The sequence below is a fragment of the Triturus cristatus genome, chromosome 6, assembly GCF_964204655.1.
Source record: "Triturus cristatus chromosome 6, aTriCri1.1, whole genome shotgun sequence".
In the NCBI taxonomy this organism is placed as follows: Eukaryota; Metazoa; Chordata; class Amphibia; order Caudata; family Salamandridae; genus Triturus; species Triturus cristatus.
Window position 1 is genome coordinate 659,332,152 of NC_140589.1, and position 18,889 is coordinate 659,351,040.

Sequence of the window (18,889 nt, forward strand, 5' to 3'; positions counted from 1 at the left end):
ATTGTCATCTCGCCCTTTATTTTACTGGCTTAAAGTGTGGGGGAACAAGGGGACCACTTTACACAGGGACATCATAAGGGATCGTATGGCTCTCGATTATGCCCACTGTATCCCCTGGTTAAAATATATTGGGGATGGGTTCAGGACTCTTGGGAGGGCGGAACTCTTTAGTGACCCTGAAACCATCCCCAGGAAAGATCCGGTCTGGGCCAAGGAGCATTTATTCTTTCTCCAGGAAGTAAAAAGGGAGGAGTCTGAACTAATGAAACTCAGCGCACAGAGATGCATTATCTTGAAAACAGTACAATCAACAAGGTTCCGTTTTGAATTATTTTATCTTCTCCTTGCTCACCCCCGAGGGAGTAGTAAAGGTCAGACCTTGCCTTTATGCGGTTGCAACAATAGGTCTCCGCAGGACATGATCCATTTTGTAATGTTTTACAGTTTTTACGAGGTACCGAGGAAGACTTACATAATCCCACTTTTAAAAACCTTAAATTTTAATCAAGTACGTCCTGATTTTACATTTGTAGCTCTGCTTTCAGGGTCCACATTATGATACATCCTTAGCTTTTTAAAGGTGGCAGTTAGGCTCAGATCGAGCTGTGATTAGAACCCCACTTTTGTTAGGCTTCTAGATCTTCTTTTATCCTTTTAACTTATAAAATGTGTGAGATATTTATATGTTACCTGTTGACTGCTTACATTAATTGGTTGGGCGCCTTTCGTTCCTTTTTTTGTCTGTACTGCTATATTTGTGACTTTTATGATTTTTATCTGAAAAGCCGAATGAAGTTTATTATGATATGATATGACTGTCATCATAGGTGCGTCCTTGATATATTATTGGCTTTTTAGGTGTTCCACATACTAATAGTAACAGAGACACCTTCCCACTTCAATACATACTTTATGACAAGCCTTCAACATATTTTATTATAGAATTCATGTTCAGCCACATTTTAACCAGTAAAAAACTGCTTTATGTAAGACGTGGCTTTATTGGTGGTGTTATTCATCACATAATTTATGCTCACACCAGAAAGGTTGTACCTGTATGTCTGTTTTCTTATTCTCTATAAACTTTCATAAAATATTTTGAACATAATTTCCTAACTAGCAGCTGAATAATTCAGCAGAGAAGGCCTATGTTTTTTTGTGTGGAGTCTCTGCCATGAGTGCAGAGACTCCACAGTTGTAAAGATACTACTCGTAAAAAGTGTTTGAGGAGAGGAAGATAATCAAAAACTTACTCTAAAGTGTAAGTTTGACTTTGTGAATCGACCCGATTTGTCAGCAATTTTAATTTCTTCATAGTTGAAAAAAATACTTAATGGGGGTGTGACCAACAACATGGCCATGTAGCTGCATCAATCGGCACCTCATACATCGTGTACCTAATCCTGACCTTCAACAGCCATCTAAAGAGCGGAGGGGACGCCTAATCCCCCTAGATCCACAATATCTGCAATAAAGGCCAGGAGAGCTGATCCCGGTCGAAATATGGCCCCAGAAGAACAGCGGAAGGAAAAAGGGGCTTGGGAGCAGTGAACAAGTGTGGACCGCAGGGGCCTGTCTCTGCCCTTCTTAATGTCTCACAGCCTGCGCCCGTGTGGGAGACTGAAAAGGTGGCTGCTGTGGCCATGGCCTCTGGGTCCTGCCCCTGGAGTCATCGTCTCCAGAGCCGCGAGTAAGCCGGCGCTGAGAGGTCAGCCTGAGGAGAAGACCGGCCAGTGCCAATCAAAAAGGTGCACCAGCTGCAGTGGAGTGAGGCGGCAGAGGGGAAGATGGCAGAGGTGCGTACAGAGGTGTCTCTGTTGCACCAAAACCTGGTAAAGTCAATCAATCAATCAAAAGAACTTTATTCAGTTTTGTGAAGGAAAACCATAAAAGTCGTAAATACATCACAACAATCACAAAAACTAGACCTGCGTAAAGTCTAAGAAAGATTGACTCAAGCAGAAACCCGTATCCCCGAAGTGGAAGATACATCCCATAACATGCGGAAAGAGGTCATGTGACTGGCTGCCTCACTGAAGGAGGTGACTTGTAAGGTGAATAATGTTGAAAACAGGGTCCGCAGGAATAACTTACCCTTCATTGGTTTTCCAGAGGCAGCGGAAGGGAAGGACCCTGGACTCTTCCTGATGATATGGCTCATGGACCCCTTCGCGAACACATAGGGGTCTATTATGATGTAGGGCGGCTCGCCACAAGCCGCATGGCGGTGGCGATCCACCCTACATCATACCCCACCCCCCACCCATTTCCCCTCACCATATTAGTATGGCGGGGGGACCCCAGCGGACGGAAATTCCGTCCGCCGGCTTTTCACCAGTTGACCGGGTGGAAAAGGGGCTGGATATGGTGGCCGTGTCTGCTAGACACCACCATCTATATTAGCATGGACAGCGGTGCAGGGCTTTCCATGGCGGAGACCCCGTCATGGAAAGCCATGCAGATTTTGTTTTCGGGGGCCAGTTGCGGGCCCCCAGGGTATTGGGGGGTGGGGGTGCACATGGGGGTACCTATGGTACCCCCCTACATTGTCACGGACAAGGTGGCAGACACCGCACGGTGCCTGTCACCTTGGGCATGACAATGCACAACTTGCATTCCCAGCATTGTGGCAGGCGGTGCTGTGAGAACCGCCCGCGACAATGCTGGGAATAGAGGATGCCACCGCAACAGTGGCGGTGACATCGTAATTGCCGGGGCAGGACTGCCGCACCCCTGGTGGCTGGTCCCTGCACCGCTAGGGTGGCGGGCGGACGAAAGTACGCCCGCCATCCTTATAGACCCCTTAGTTTCAACTTGCTTCATAATTGAATGAGCACACAGGATGACGAGCTTCCAGCAGCCTTCGGGAGCCCCTCCGAGACCCTGGATTGCGCTCTTCCTTCACTTCTATGACTGCGACCTCATACTTTGAGAAATAAGGCAAAAAGATTCAAACAAACATGCCAGCACCAGAATAATGGTGTTTCTAGATTATTCGTGTGAAGGACAGAAATAACTGCGGACCCTCGACTCAATCAAGGCTAAACTAAGAACTCTTAAGAATAAATACATGCTGCTATTCCCAGTAAAACTCAAAGTTATATTCCAGGGCACATCAAGTTTTTTAAATGCCAGAAGAGGCCTAGCTTGAGGAGCGGCCCCCCATAAAGCGATCATTGGAAATGATGGAAACTTCCCACATGGGCCTACTGGGTAGCTCAGCCTCCGGAAAACAGAAGGGGAAAAGACTGCGCAGATCTACTGAGTCACACAGGGCGTACACTGGAACACCATTCTGTGCTAAACAACTCACGCTCAAGAAGACACAGATATCGGACTCAGGCAAAGAAACTGCACAGGGCAAAGATAGCCGACAACACAGCAAGTCCCGAGATCCCACCACCTCCGATCCATCCGATAAAAAAATATTCGACGAACGCAGATAGCGATCACCCAGTCCTGCAAAATATCCATCAGCTGGAAGAACAAGGCCCGGAATCCAATACCATTGACATCCAGCAGCAGCAGTTATCTAGAAGTGGCAAAGAAGGCTGAGGTGTTGGGGCTGGACAGCCACCGAGAGACAGTAAGACATTTATTTAGTGCTAACAGATACTGCATTTTAAGCCCACTGGGCAATAGGATTTAAAACTAATTTATAATCTCTATTTATTGAATGGGGATTGTGGGAGGGGGGTGACAGACCTCTCAAGCTTCACCTGTGCTACAGTTGTCATGTGACTAGGTGGGTAGTGGCATGGGTAGAGGGGTGAAATTCTGAGACTACAGAAATGCCAAGGATTAAGTTTGGGGTTTGTTTTATTGTGTTCCAAAAATATCCATAGAAATACCGAGATCAGCGACAAAGATGGGAGTGACCAGAATTGAGGCAAGACACATCAGAATGCTTGTGAAAAACGCAAACACATGTAAAGGGTGAGGGAAACTACTCAGTATTGACATGGAATGTCAACGGATTAGGCAACAAAATTAAAAGGGCTGGTCAGCAAATACATTAAATGGCTCAAACAGGACATCGTTCTCCTACAAGAGACGCACTTAATGGGCTCACACTGTTCCTATCTGGGGAGGGGCACGTATACCACATTCGCACATGCAGGCTTCTCCTCGGGGTCTAGGGGAGTCACCATACTGATTAGGAAATCACCACCCTTTCACACCTCTAGAACATGGGCGGACCTAAATGCCATGTTTGTAGTGGTGCAGGGATGTGGGACCATAGAGAGTTTACATTGATCAGTGCTTATGCTCCCCAAGAATACAACAGCAGACTTTGGACAAAATTTAAAGAATACTCATAGATTCGGGTCCCTCCACACATATCATTGGCAGTGACCTCAATGATGTGACAAATCTACACCCAGACGGCACGCAAGTAGGTCCTGGAACACGTTCCCCCACCCCTTTAGAATAATTTCAGAACACACTTGGTCTGACTGATTTCTGACATTGACACCACCCAGTAGACCGCACATATTCATACACTGGGAGCTCATAAGGTCTTTTCCAGGTTAGACTATTTCTTTGCCCCAGCAGGAGAAGTGGAGACTGCAGAAAAGGTGGTATATCTGGCAAGAGCCATTTCTGACCACTCCCCTCTCTCTTGTTAACAGTGGGTAGGAGAGCAACAGGGAGCAGATGGGCGTGGAGGCTGCAGGCTTGGGCTTTACAGGACAGGGAGAGTGCTAATGAAATCCGAACTGATTCGGAGCTCTACTTTCAAGAAAATGAGGGCTCCGAGTGGGAGGCATATAAAACGGTCCTACGAGATAGGACGCAGAATATAATACTCACAAGAAAAGGCAAGAGACCCGGGAAATTGAGACCGTGGAATGCAGACTTTCAGAACTAGAAGAGCAAAAAGACTCTCATATCGACCAAACTTGTTACGTCAGATAGAGGTAACACAGGGAGAGTATAGAACATTGGTAAATCAAGAAGTGAAATCCCAACTTATATCCACACAACACTGTCTATATGAGGCAGTAGACGGAGCAGGAAAACTGCTAGCCTGGTTGAGCAGGAAGGAAAGGGAGATGCGATGGGTAGCCTCCATACTCGAGCAAGATTAGACCCACATTACATCCCCAAGCATAGTGAGCGCCTTTACCCACTATTTCACAGATCTATACAGGGCCAGGCAGCAGGCAGATAGTGCCCAAATCGACTCTTATCTACAAACCGTAGATATCCCCACACTTTCTTGAGAGGACAGAGAAATGTTAGAGGGCGAATTGACCCTGGAGGAAGTGATGGATGCAATTGGCAGACAGAAGTCGGGAAAGGCCACTGGTCCTGAGATCGTAATACGAGCCTGCTGGCTCCACACCTCTTGAATATGTTTCGGGCTTCCCAGGAAGAGGAGACACTCCCACCTGATCTTCGAAATGCCACAGTGGTGGTCATTCATAAACTAGGGAAACCCCTAATGAAATGTGGGTCCTACGCGACCCATATCATTGCTTAACGTGGAAACAAAGATCTTGGCCACTATCCTGGCGACACACCTTCTGTCAGTAATAACATCCCTCATACATTGGGACCAGTCCAGCTTTATGCCAAAAAAGTTTTGGACTACAGGACGTAACCCTTAAACTTCATGGAGACTGGGGCAGTAATGTGTAACAAACAACGTCTCAAGCAAGGGTGTTATTTGGCGAACAAGTATACTGGGTACAATTAATTTACCATGGAATAGATCAAGAGGGAAGGAAGCCAGGGAGACAAATTGTATCAGAAATTCAATGTATTTCAAATGTTGATCATGTTAGACATATTGCAATTCATATGTACAATCACATGAGGAGGAAGCACTGTGTTACATTAAATGACATGTAACCGAAAATATACTGTGTACAAGTGCTCATGAGGTTTTGGTGAAGATGCAACTGACACGTGAGTGGGTATATACAGCCATTGTGGTGGGTGCAACAAAAGGTAAGTGAACATAAAAAGTCTTTACACAATTTGTAATACCCAAACATTTAATGCTATATGGATACAAAGAAGTAAGGTAGGATATCCGCAATGGAAAGGCGCCAGGAATTCCGCTGTGGAAGTCGACAGCGTTTCTGGTCAGTAGACAAGTTAGGCCATCATCAGGACTCGGTTACATAAATACGATAGCAGTGCTGGGGATAAAGGAAATTTCATATGTACAAGGGTATAGTTAAGTGGACCAGGAGAAGACAGGTCAGGTAGACGGTGGCAGAATTAAAAAGCCAAGAGTTTAGAAAAGAGGCGCTCTGCTGACAATTACTGCATGACTAGTTAAGAGCAGAAGAGTGAGTGAACTAAGGGCACGAAAGTATGAAGGTAAGTGGACTCACTCAAGAATCAAATCCGAGCTGCATCCTATGGGACATGGAATGTCCAAGGCTTGAATGAAAGAGCAGAGGGTGGTGTGGGATACCAGGCAATTTCAGGATTCCCACAAACTATCTGCAGAAGAAAAGAAGGCCTGCTGTAGTGTCCCGAGTGAGCAAAACGCTGAGACAGCCAGGCAGGGGAGGGCGTGTGAATGCCAGAGGTTCATGGAAGGTGCTCGTAGTGTCCGGACAAGCTGGATGGTCACACAAATGGGGAGACCATCATGGGTGTGTGCTGGTAACCGGCGAGGCTGGGTCAATGGTACCAGGAGTGGGGCAGGACAAGGGAGCGGTGAAGAAAGAAGAAAAGACCGGAGATTGGTGTCGGGAAGACCGGGTGTGTCAAGGGGCTGGTGGAAGACGGTCCCACTTGAGACTGGTGGCGAGGTGCACGATCGTTGCTGGCGTGTAAACACGGGGTCCCGTGGGGGTAAATTGCCAGGACAGATATGCAGGGGAAGGCGGAAGAAGCCGTGTTGGGCCGTGGGCGCAGAATAAATGGCCCCGGGACAAGGTGTGGGTTACGCGCTGGGTGGAGTGTGGCAGGAGATCCAGGACACACAGAGATCCTCAATGCTCAATCAAAAGCTGTGGCGGGGATCGTGGAAGTAAGACCAACACGTCAAAAGGACCAACAGGGAAACCATGACGGGAGAGGCGGGAGTTGGGAGGAAGCGGCCGTGTACGGAGAGGGTGGCGGGGAGCAAGAAAGGCAGATCGTCGCAGGTGTACTTACTCCAGGTCATCAGTTGACGGCATTAAAGGTGAAACAAATCACTCACGCCGGCATCAGTCAAGCAGTGTGTCTAAGGGGAGCTGGGCCCGGGGAAGAAAAGCACACGCAAGCAGTCACGTGGGTAGGGCTAAGCATTTTAACAACTAGAACGCGCGTGGTATAGTGAGGAGGGGAAAGGGAAGACAGGCTAAGAGGGGACAAAACGTCCAAGAATGGAAGATATTTACTGCACGAGTAAAGATACAGCATAGGGACACATACTGGACAATTGTGCAGTAACCTAAATAACCACACATGTAAGCTATGGTACCACATTTAGGTACATTTTAAGAACAAGTAAATTACAGTACGGAGTATGTTAACTGGTTTGTAATATGTATACTCCGTATGGCTAATCAATTCACATTCTTCAAAGCATATAATGGACAACCATGCTGGCTGGGTGATACAAGAATCTATAAATGGAATTACCACATTAGATAAAATCAATAAAAAAATAATTAGTTAATTAATCAAAACAGACTAAATCACTGAAGTTGGAAAATGCAGGTTAGACTGAACGCAGGAAGAAACTGTACAAGGTGGGAGAGTCACAGGAAATTAAGACCTTTGTGTAAGAGTGGTATTCCATTCATTGAGAGTGTTAAGTCCTTGTTCAATAGTGCAATCCAGCGACATTCACATCTGTTCAGGAGTCTCTGGATGTCACAGCTTCTTATGGGTATGGATGGTTGGTCGATCACCATACATTTAAAATCAGTTTCTGCATGGTTATTTTCCTTAAAGTGTGCAACCAGGGGTGTGGTCAGTACCTCACACCTGATACCAATCCGATGTTGCAAGATGCGGTCTTTAACCATCTGGGTAGTCTGGCCGATGTACAAAAGGTTGCAAGAACAACAGATTGAGTGAATTACATTCCTGGAACTGCAATTGGTGAGAGACTTGAGATAATGTTTCATACCGTTGTGTTCAAAACATTTAGTGTTCAATGTAGTAGAACATGCGGAGCATCTCTGGCATTTGTAATGTCCCAAAAGTGGTGGGAGATCCCACAGTCTGCGAACAGTTCCGTCGCTAGTGTTGTTTTGCTGCCAGGTAATGGCATGTACCAGACGATCAGAGAGGTTTTTTCCTCTGCGGTATGAAAACAGGGGAGGTTCATTAAAGATGTTGAGGGGTACCAGAGTATTCCAATTACTCCTGATGATTTTGGAAAGTTTATTACTAAATGGTGAGAATGTAGAGACAAACGGGATGCGTTCATTAGTCCTCTTCTGTTTATGTGTGAGTAGGTTCTCCCAGTGATTGTACCATGCACGTTTATTTGCTCTGGTGACCAATTTCTTTGGGTTGCCTCGTCAGACAGATAAGCACTGCTGCTTCCCTGAAGAAATCCTTGCACCACTTACAATTGCGGCGGATCTTCAGAAATTGCCCAAATGGTAAACCATCACGCAAGCTACGTGGGTGGTAACTAGAGTAGAGCAACAAAGTATTGCGCTCGGTGGGTTTTCTGAATAGCGCTGTCCCAATTTTATTGTCTTCTACTCGTAGTGATAAATCCAGAAATGGTAAATTATTTTCCCGGGGGTCGATGGTGAATCTGAGGTGTTTTTGGCAAGTGTGTAGTCAGTCCACAAATTTATTGAGGGTCGTGTTGTTTCCTGACCAGATAAATAAAATATCGTCTATGTAATGACGCCAGAAGGAAATGTTGTTTCTGAATGGAATAAGGTCAGTGAATATGATAGTGCTCTCCAAATGATGGACATACAGAATGGCGAAGTTTGGGGCAAATCAAGCGCCCATGGAAACCCCCTTAATTTGGAGGTAGTAGGTGTCTTTGTACAGAAAGTAGTTGTTTTCCAAGGCAATTTCAAGGAGCGACATCACAAACTCGGTTGGGATTTTGGTGGGTTGTGGTCTTGTTTCCAGAATCCCTTTTATTACTGCCAGGCCCTCTCGGTGGGGGATATTGGCATACAGTGACTCAATATCCATACCAACCATGAGGTCTGAGCCAGGAGTGAAAGGGGTATCCTCAATGAGGTTGATTAAATCCATTTTGTCACGAACAAATGTGTCCGTGAGAGGTACAAATTCTTTTATGATGCCATCAATGTATTTTTCAATTGGTTCCAGAATAGAACCACATCCAGATACGATGGGTCGGCTGGGTGGGTTTTCCTGGTTTTTGTGAATTTTAGGCAGGACATAAAGGACTGGGGTCCGGGGCTTACTGTTGGTCAGGTAAGCAAATTCCTTGTCTGTTATTATGTTATTAGATTTAACCTGTTCCATCACAAATAGTATCCCCTGCATTTCTGTCCCGGCAATTTACCCCCACGGGACCCCGTGTTTACACGCCAACAACGATCGGACTCCCCGCCACCAGTCCCAAGCGGGACCGTCTTCCACCGGCCCCTTGACACACCCAGTCTTCCCGACACGCAATCCCCGGTCTTTCCTTCTTTCTTCACCGCTCCCTTGTCCTGCCCAACTCCTGGTACCATTGACCCAGCCTCGCCGGTTACCAGCACACACCCATGATGGTCTCCCCATTCTCAATACCATTCAGCTTGTCCGGGCACTACGAGCTCCTTCCATGCACCTCTGGCATTCACACGCCCTCCCCTGCCTGGCTTTCTCAGCGTTTTGCTCACTCTGGACACTACAGCAGGCCTTCTTTTCTTCTGCAGATAGTTTGTGGGAATCCTCGAATTGCCTGGTATCCCGCACCACCCTCTGCACTTTCATTCAAGCCTTGGACATTCCGTGTCGCATAGGATGCAGCCCGGATTTGATCCTTGAGTGAGTCCACTTACCTTCATACTTTCGCGCCCTTAGTTCACTCACTCTTCTGCTCAAAACTAGTCACTTTTCTAAACTCTTGGCTTTTTAATTCTGCCACCCTCTACCTGACCTGTCTTCTCCTGGTCCACTTAACTATACCCTTGTACATGTGAAATTTCCTTTATTCCCCAGCACTGCTATCGTATTTATGTAACCGAGTCCTGATCATGGCCTAACTTGTCTACTGGCCAGAAACGCTGTCGACTTCCACAGCGGAATGCCTGGCGCCTTTCCATTGCGGATATCCTACCTTACTTCTTTGTATCCATGTAGCATTAATTGTTTGGGTATTACAAATTGTGTAAAGACTTTTTATATTCACTTACCTTTTGTTGCACCCACCACAATCGCTGTATATACCCACTCACGTGTCACTAGCGTCGTCACCAAAACCTCACGAGCACTTGTACACAGTATATTTTCCGTTACATGTCATTTAATGCAACACAGTGCTTCCTCCTCATGTGATTGTACATATGAATTGCAATATGTCTAACATGATCAACATTTAAAATACATTGAATTTCTGATACAATTTGTCTCCCTGGCTTCCTTCCCTCTTGATCTATTCCATGGTAAATTAACACCCTTGCTTGAGACATTGTTGTTTGTCACACAGCTTTATGCCAGAGCAGGCCACAAGACTTAATCTCTGCGGACTAGCCAACTGTCTGGATACAGTGAAGAACAGATCCACTGCACATGTGTTCCTCTCTCTGGATGCCGAGAAGGCCTTCGATGCAGTCCATTGGCCATTCCTCCAACAAACCCTGTCAAGGTTTGGATTTGGCCCAGTCTTCATAGCTTGGGTTGAACTGTTATACACCAATCCAGTGGCTAGGGTTCGAGTCAATGGGGTGACCTGGGTGGCCTTCCCGGTCCAGAGACGTACTAGACAGGGCTTCCCCCTGTCCCCACTGTTGTTCGTGCTAGTATTGGAACCACTGGCCTGTGTAATTAGAACACACCCAGGAATAAGCAGTTTTAAAGATAGTGAGGAGGCCCTTAAAGATGAGCTCATATCGCTTTATGCCGACAACATCGTATTGTACATCACTAACCCTGATAGGACACTCCTGATGGTTCTGAGCATTTTTGAAGAATAAGACTGACACACAGGATACAGCATCAACTGGGATAAATCCAATCTGTACTCGGAGGGGGGCCCATAGACACAGCAGGGCTCCCGGGGTGCTTTCAGGTGGCTAGGGAGGGGTTCCTGTATTTGGGTCTGTACATCACTACCTATGATATAGCACACCTCAACCAAAATATTCGAAGGGTACTCACAGAATTCCATGGGGACTTTGAAAGGTGGAGGCGGCTCCCACTGACAATTAAGAGGAGAGCAACTCTATACAAAATGACGCACTCTTAAAATTCCTCTGCTCGCTACAAAATACATATTGCAGAATACCCGAGGCTATATTCACAACGATAAACACTGACCTACGCACACTTCTATAGGACGGGGCACACCCGAGAGTAGCATTACAGACATTCCAGTGAAACAATTACAATGGGGGACTTGCTTTACCAGACATAAAAGCCTGCTATAGAGCGGCTCACCTTGTGGTGATTAACAAATGGGGACACGTCGTGGGGGATCACCCCACATACGACCTAGAACGACTTCAGTTTGGATGCCACACACACACCTTCATTACCTATAAGGGGGTAAGGGAACCCACCAACTGCTACCGGCCACTCAGAGGATGATAGAGGCCAGAAAGGCAAATGAATTGGGGTAGACGACTCACAAGGGTGACCCCTCTCTGGGAGGGATCGAGAATGCCAGAAATTGATAAGCTTCAGGGGTTTAAACAGTGGGGCTTAGTTGGGATCTCTAAACTGGGTAATATCCTGGAAGGAGACACCCTGGCTCCTTTTGACACGCTAAAAAATACATACCAACTACGTGACACCCAACGACATTCATATCCTAGGCTGCAACACGCATGGAGGGCAGAGGGGACAGATGCTACAGACATCCCAGAATTTGTGCCCCTGGAAGGCAGGTTACTGCAGGAAGGAACTCTCCAACAAAGTAATTTCTGGAATGTACAAACGCTAATGAATAACATTCCAGATAAGTCTGGACCCCTTAGGGCCAAATGGGAAATCACCACCGGACAGTTGGAGGACATTGACTGGGAGGCACCCTTAGTGCACTCAAGGGAAGTGGCCATTAAACAGCGGCTACGCCTCATACAATTTAAGATTCTTCACAGAGTGTATTTTAATAGAGCATGCCTTCATACTATGGGCAGAGCAGAGACACCTTACTGCCTACGATGCAGAACAGAGCAGGGCACATACATACATACGCTTTTCAATTGTAGCCAAATCAAAATATACTGAACCAGGTACTGGAGGAACTGAAAAGAGTGTAGGGAGCGCAACTTGGGCCAGAGCCCAAATATCCCCTGCTGGGCATTCCTAACGAGCTAGACCTACCATGTAGCAAACTCTTACTATGCAACCCTGGGCTAATAGTGGCCAAAAAAATAGCCCCCCACTGGTGAGTCCCGTATCTGCCCACACTTACAGAATGGAAGGCCCACATGGATCTCTATATGGTGGCAGCAAAGGTGACATACCAGGTGAGAGAATGCCCCCAAAAAATTCCATATAATCTGGTCCCCCTGGTTAAAATATTACAGGCTAGAGATGGGAGAGGAGGAAGAGGTGTATAATGCAACAAAACAGGACCCAGGGAATGAGAGAAATTAGAAGTCTACCCTCTTTTCTTTTTTCTGCTCTTTGTTACTCCTACTCTATATCATTCCTCCTTGCCCCATATTGTCACCGTGATCAACATTGTATGTAGCCCTGAGAAGACCAAATTGATTCTAACCTTATTTGTGTCATTGCCGCTCTACTGTACTGTATTTGCAATATTGCGCTTTCATGCATTTTCCATGCATCTCTGATCTTCGATTTTCAATGTACTTGCTATACTTGTGTTAATTAAAACTGTTTTAAAAAAATACTAAATATATATAAACTACATTATTTACCTATAAAACAATTCTATGAGGTGTAACTGTAATTTTTTCTACTTTTGTAGGTGGCAACTTATTAGTTTTATCGTAAACAAAATGCATCATTTAATACAGTGCTGAAAAGGAAACATTTTCTTTATCATTTATGTACTGTTTATGTTATACAATGTTTTTATTTATCAAATGATTTTCCTTAAACACACTTGAACACACTCATATTTCTAGTCAGACAGACAGACAGCACTGTACTCCGTACTTTAACAAGTATGGACGTTAAATGTACAGCACAGGTTTTAGAGGGGAAGCACAGGTATTTTATACTATTATGCCATGGTAAAGTGTTCAAAGTCCTAACAAACCATCAAATATAGGGTGCAAAAAAAAGAAAAAAACAATCAGGGGGTGACCATGCAGAAAAAGCTGATCTGCTACAGTAACCTTCTAAATTTGTAATTGCTTGTAGCTGCTGGTTCAAATGCAGTGTAGTATTATGATGCAGTAGGGGGGACTTTTAAATACTAACTTTTATGTTTTTTGTTATCTGTTAATATTAGCTTATGAATCTTTATGTTTCACTTAAATTTCATGATTACAATGTAGTTTTAAAGAAGGTGTTTTTGCTTGTACCTTTCACAGATGCAATGAGAACGGCTGAATACTCCAAAGATAAAACATGAAACATGGTGCAGCTCGGCTCAGCTATGCATCAAAGAGAAAATATGCATTTTATATGAACACTTGTTGTCTGTATTGTGAAGAACACATTATGAATTTATATTTTTTGGCCAAACACTCAGGGCCCGATTATGAGTTTGGTGGTGTGGGTGTGGAACAGCCATATCACCACCACGCTCCCACACTGTCAAACCCATGTATGCACCGCCCGCTAGATTACAAGTTTTTCAGCCACTGGGCGGTGGTTCTTTGGAAGTCCCTCGGCAGCGCCTATAAAATAGGCACTGCAATGGGAACGTCAAAGGCACTACCTGCATGGCATGGACTGGTGCACTCCATGCCGTGCAGGTACTGGGGTGCATGCACTCAGGGGGGCACAACATATGCACCCCTGCATGCATCCCATGGCTCTGAGGCAACAGGAGACCCTGAAAGGCCCTCTTTCTTTCCTCTCTGCCACAGTTTTCATGGAGTAGGAACCACCATGAAAACTGTGGCAGAGAGAAAACTCGCATTATGCTTGGCAGGACTGTGGCGGTCCTGCCAAGCATATTGCGGCATGAAAATGACCATGCCACCACCAGGGATCTCTGATCCCTGGTGGTTTCAGCGGTTCAATGGCAGGATGACCGCCCAAGTTGTAATAGGGTGGTCGAGCAGCTAGGGCAGTAGTGCTAGCACTGCCATTGTGGTGTACATGTAATCAGGCCCTTAATGATTTGAAAACACCATAGTCACAACCTGCACTGATTCTGCAATGTTGTACTGAAATTTCTGGTTATGCAGATTACAGCGGTGCCATTTCATTTTTTTACCAACAATTACAATGACTCATCAGCTTAATATGATCTCTTTGCTCTGTTTCAGTGGTGCTAGTACTAAAAGAAATACTGATCTTGTGTCTAGAGGACAAAGCAGATATACCTGTCGATCATAACATAAACACTATTGCTGATAAACATTACCATAAAACTGAAGCATTTACAATGGGATAAAACCATTCAAACTCTGAGACTTATAGACACTGGCAAGAGAACAGTGACAAAGTCATAAAGACTGTTGAGTAATTCACGTAGCCAGGAACAGGTTCTAAAACTTAGTTTAATAGTAGAAGTACAGTACCACCAGTATGCATCCAACACCGTCTGAGACCAACCTCCAACTCCTTACAAATAGCACAGCAACCTAAGACTCTGGATTAGAATCAGAATCAAAGGTCAGCGCAGTGTGTACTTTTGAACATCTTGTAACGTTTCATCCTTCAGAAACTCAGCACACCAATTCTCGTTCCTAATCGGTAAAGCACCTTCATCGTGTACTAATGCAATTTGGAAGTCATTCCATGGATTCTGAGCATATTCTTTGAGAGGTAAGGGATGTCTAGATAAAAAATCAGCGGTAACATTGTCTTTACCAGGTACATATACTATTTTGTAAATAAAGTCTTGCAATCTCATGGACATTCTAGCAATCCTTGCAGAAGCATTTATCATTCCATCAGTAGTGAGTAAACGCACCAAAGATTTATGATCACTCCTGATCTCACATGCTTTTCCCCAAACAAACATTCTAAAATGTTCTAATACCCAGACACAGGCTAAAGTCTCTCTTTCTATTGTGGAATACTTCTGCTCAGAAGGAGATAATGCCCTTGACTAGGCTGGATACTCCAGTTCTAGCAAAACGCTAATGTCAGAGCACCATGGGTTGTCCAGGTCCTGACCAAGGATGTGAGATGCAACCTATAATTTAACATAAATACCAGAAATCCCTGAGCTTGTCTAAATGCAGATTATGTTCTGTACAACACAATCACTTAACATAACATGAAATAAAAGTGAAAATGTATATGCCGCTTAATAGAGACAAAGAAGAAAATATAAGATAAGGTTTTTGCTCTTCACTATACTGTTAAAGTGTTGCAGGATAGTTGAATGTTCCGGAAGCCAGCAGGCTTTTGAAAACGTTGGTTGTATCAAGGCATAAAGAGGCTTGATACGCTGGGCATATTCGGAAATGTAAGTACATCCCAAGTTCAAAAATCAGAGCAAAGATTGTAGTTTTTTCAGGGTCGTTGGAGGTCGCAAAAGTGCGCATTTCTCCAGGAAGTGAGGCGCTAAGCCTCTACCTTCAATATTGAGCTCATAGCCCAAAAACAACACTGTGTATTCTGAAATGTGTGATTTGGCAAAGTTAAATTTGTAACCTTAGTCTGCAAATAAAAACAATGATGTGGTCGACCCGGCAAAGAAGCAGCCATAATTCGTCATCCGTGAGATAAATACCATCAACGTACGAGTATGCATCCGGGTCTATGCTCTTCACGGCTGTTTTTATAGCCCATATCTAAATGCCTAAATTGTTTTTGTTTACCACCGGCAGTAAATACTGTCCTTGACGCATAAGCAATAATGACTTCACCACCTTTTAAAAGTTTTTGTGCTAATACAGCACCCAGGACTTTTGAACTGGCATCAGTAGTGATAACGCATGGAAGTTGAGGTTCAAAATTATTAAGAGCAGTAGCCTCTCCAATAGCAGATTTAACATAATTAAACTTGTTTTCACAAGCAACATCCCATAAAAATTTGCATTTGTTCTTCAACAGTTGTCTAATGTTAAAAACCCTGCGCAATTTTTTTAAATTGTATTTAGAGTAAAACTCTATCAGACCCAGAAAAGACCTTACGTCATCTTTAGACTTAGGTATGTCCTCAATAAGGTCAGGTTTGGGTTTGATTCTGTCTTCACAGAGAACATGGCCTAAGTAAGTCACAGAAGTGACACCAAATTTACACTTTACATGTTTCACAGTTAAACCATAGAAGCACTACTTCTAATGCATGGTCATGATCAGATTTGTTGTTGGCAAAGACAAAAATTTCATCTTGAAAACACACCGCATTTTTACAGTTTCCATAAATGTTGTGCCTGATACGCTGAAAAACAGCTGCCACTGATGCAAGGCCAAAAGGCATTCTCTTAAATTGAAAACACCCAAATGGTATAATAAATGCAGTGTATTTTTTACAGCTGTCATGCAGGACGATCTGATGGTAAGCAGCGGAAAGATCTATGCAAGAAAAGAACTTAGCTTTACCAACCAGGGCCTACATTTCAGTAATGCGAGGTGAAGGAAATTGGTCGATGACAATATTACTGTTGAGCTGGCGCAAATCTATGCCTAACCTAATGTTACCATTAGAACTTCTGGCAATGACAATGGGGGAAACCCATTCTGAGGATTCAATCTTTACTATAATGTTACTCTCAACCAATTTATTGAGTTCTTTTTCAACCTCGTTCCTCACCATTATGGGAATATTTCGCTCTTTGCATTGTCTTTCAAAATCATTCTGTGTTTGAAATTGACTAACTCTCTAATGTCATCCCTGAAGACTTCTGGAAATTTGTTTAGTAAATTCTTACTGTATGCATTAGACTCTCCAACAACCGTGACAGGATCAGGATTGTTGGGGTTAAGAATAATGTTGAGTTTTCCCTGTTCGAACAAGCCTAAAACAGATGGTCCCTGTTTGGATACATATAATTTCGCCACACATTCCTGGTCTTTAAATCTAAAAGCATGTGAACGAAAACCTATTTTTTCTATTCTTTCTCCCGAATATCCTTCTGGATTAATGACAGGAGGATTTAAATTGGATCCAAGCTTGTGTACAAATGTGGTTTTCCGAATGTTTTCATTCACTATAGAATATGGAGAACTAGACTCAGCATACATTTGTACCTCAACACCACCTATCATCATGTCACACATAGGTTTCTTTTTAAAATCCACATTATCAATGTTTAAAATTACAGAAGGGGAGTTTCTAATATTCAACAAGTAAGACTTTTTGAAATCAGCATCTTTGTTATCAACATCACCCTCAACGGACTCACTATCTTCCACACACTTAACTTTACTAATCTTGGCTTTCCTGCATACTTTAGCAAAATGTCAGAAAACAACACAAACAACACACTTTTATTTAATTGCGGGACACCCTTTGTAGTTTGCTAAATTTAACTTACTACAACACCTATAACATCTGAATTTTTCTTTGTCGAAGACAGAATTTCTTTCTTTGTCAGAGACAGAATTTGGTTCTTTAGTGGTACCTTGCCTTTTAGAATTCTAGCATACACCAGCATTTCCTACTTTAGCTACAATACGACTAGTTGTATCACTTTCTTCAACTTTTACTTCTTTAGCACTTCTACATGACATCTCCGCTTTTCTTACGATGGCTAAAATATCCTCAAGTTTGGAGTCGCCATTAACCCACAATCTATCTTGAAGGGAAGGATCTCTAACATGCATGACTACTTGGTCCCTAATAAAATCCTCCTTAAGACCAACAAATTGGTAATCGAGAGAAAGAGTTTTCAAAGCAGAAACATAACTGTCAACTGACTCTTCAGCATTTTGTTTTCGCTATAATTTTTTTTACCTAGTAATACCAATGAACACCTTTTGAGAAAAATAATGATCAAAATCATTAATTGAAGCCGTAAAAACATTTTGATCACTACCCCCACCAACATTTGTCATTTGATCATAAGTTTTAAGTCCTTCCGGGCCAACAGAATGTAAGAATATGCCCTTCTTATGTTCAGGTGACATTTTTCCTTGCACATCAAGAGTGTTGATGTAGTTGAGAAAGTATGCTTTCCATTCTGGCCACTTCATGCAAGGAGAACTACTAGCAGGCCAAAAACATTGCGGGGGAGCCAAATTGAAATGTTGTGTAGACATGTTTGAAGTAGAAAGTAATAGGAAACTGTTCACTAAAGAAGTGAAAGAGAAGGCAATAGGAGAAATTTAAAAAGAAACTTTCCAAAGTCACACCAATACTTCAAGGATAAAAAGGTGAATCCGGTTTGTAGAATCAGGAATCGTACATGCAGCAACTTGGAGCTTTGGGCGTGTGAGCACAAGTAAAATTGGTCTGTCAAATTGAAAGACATGCACAAAGCATCTCTTGGCATCCAGCGTGTGAACAAAGTGGTTGCTAGGTACCAAAACGTAAGTAGGAAGGAAGAAGAAAATAAAATAAAAAATGGCGCACGTAATGTGCGTGATGATGCCAAGCGTAGCAGCAAACGTGCTTGTGACCTTAGTAACGTTGATGTTATTAGGCGAAGCGTCGTGACCTTAGTGACGCGGACGTTTCCTGGGAAGGCGTCATCAGTCGGAACTGGGAGCAGAATGCGACGAGGAATCC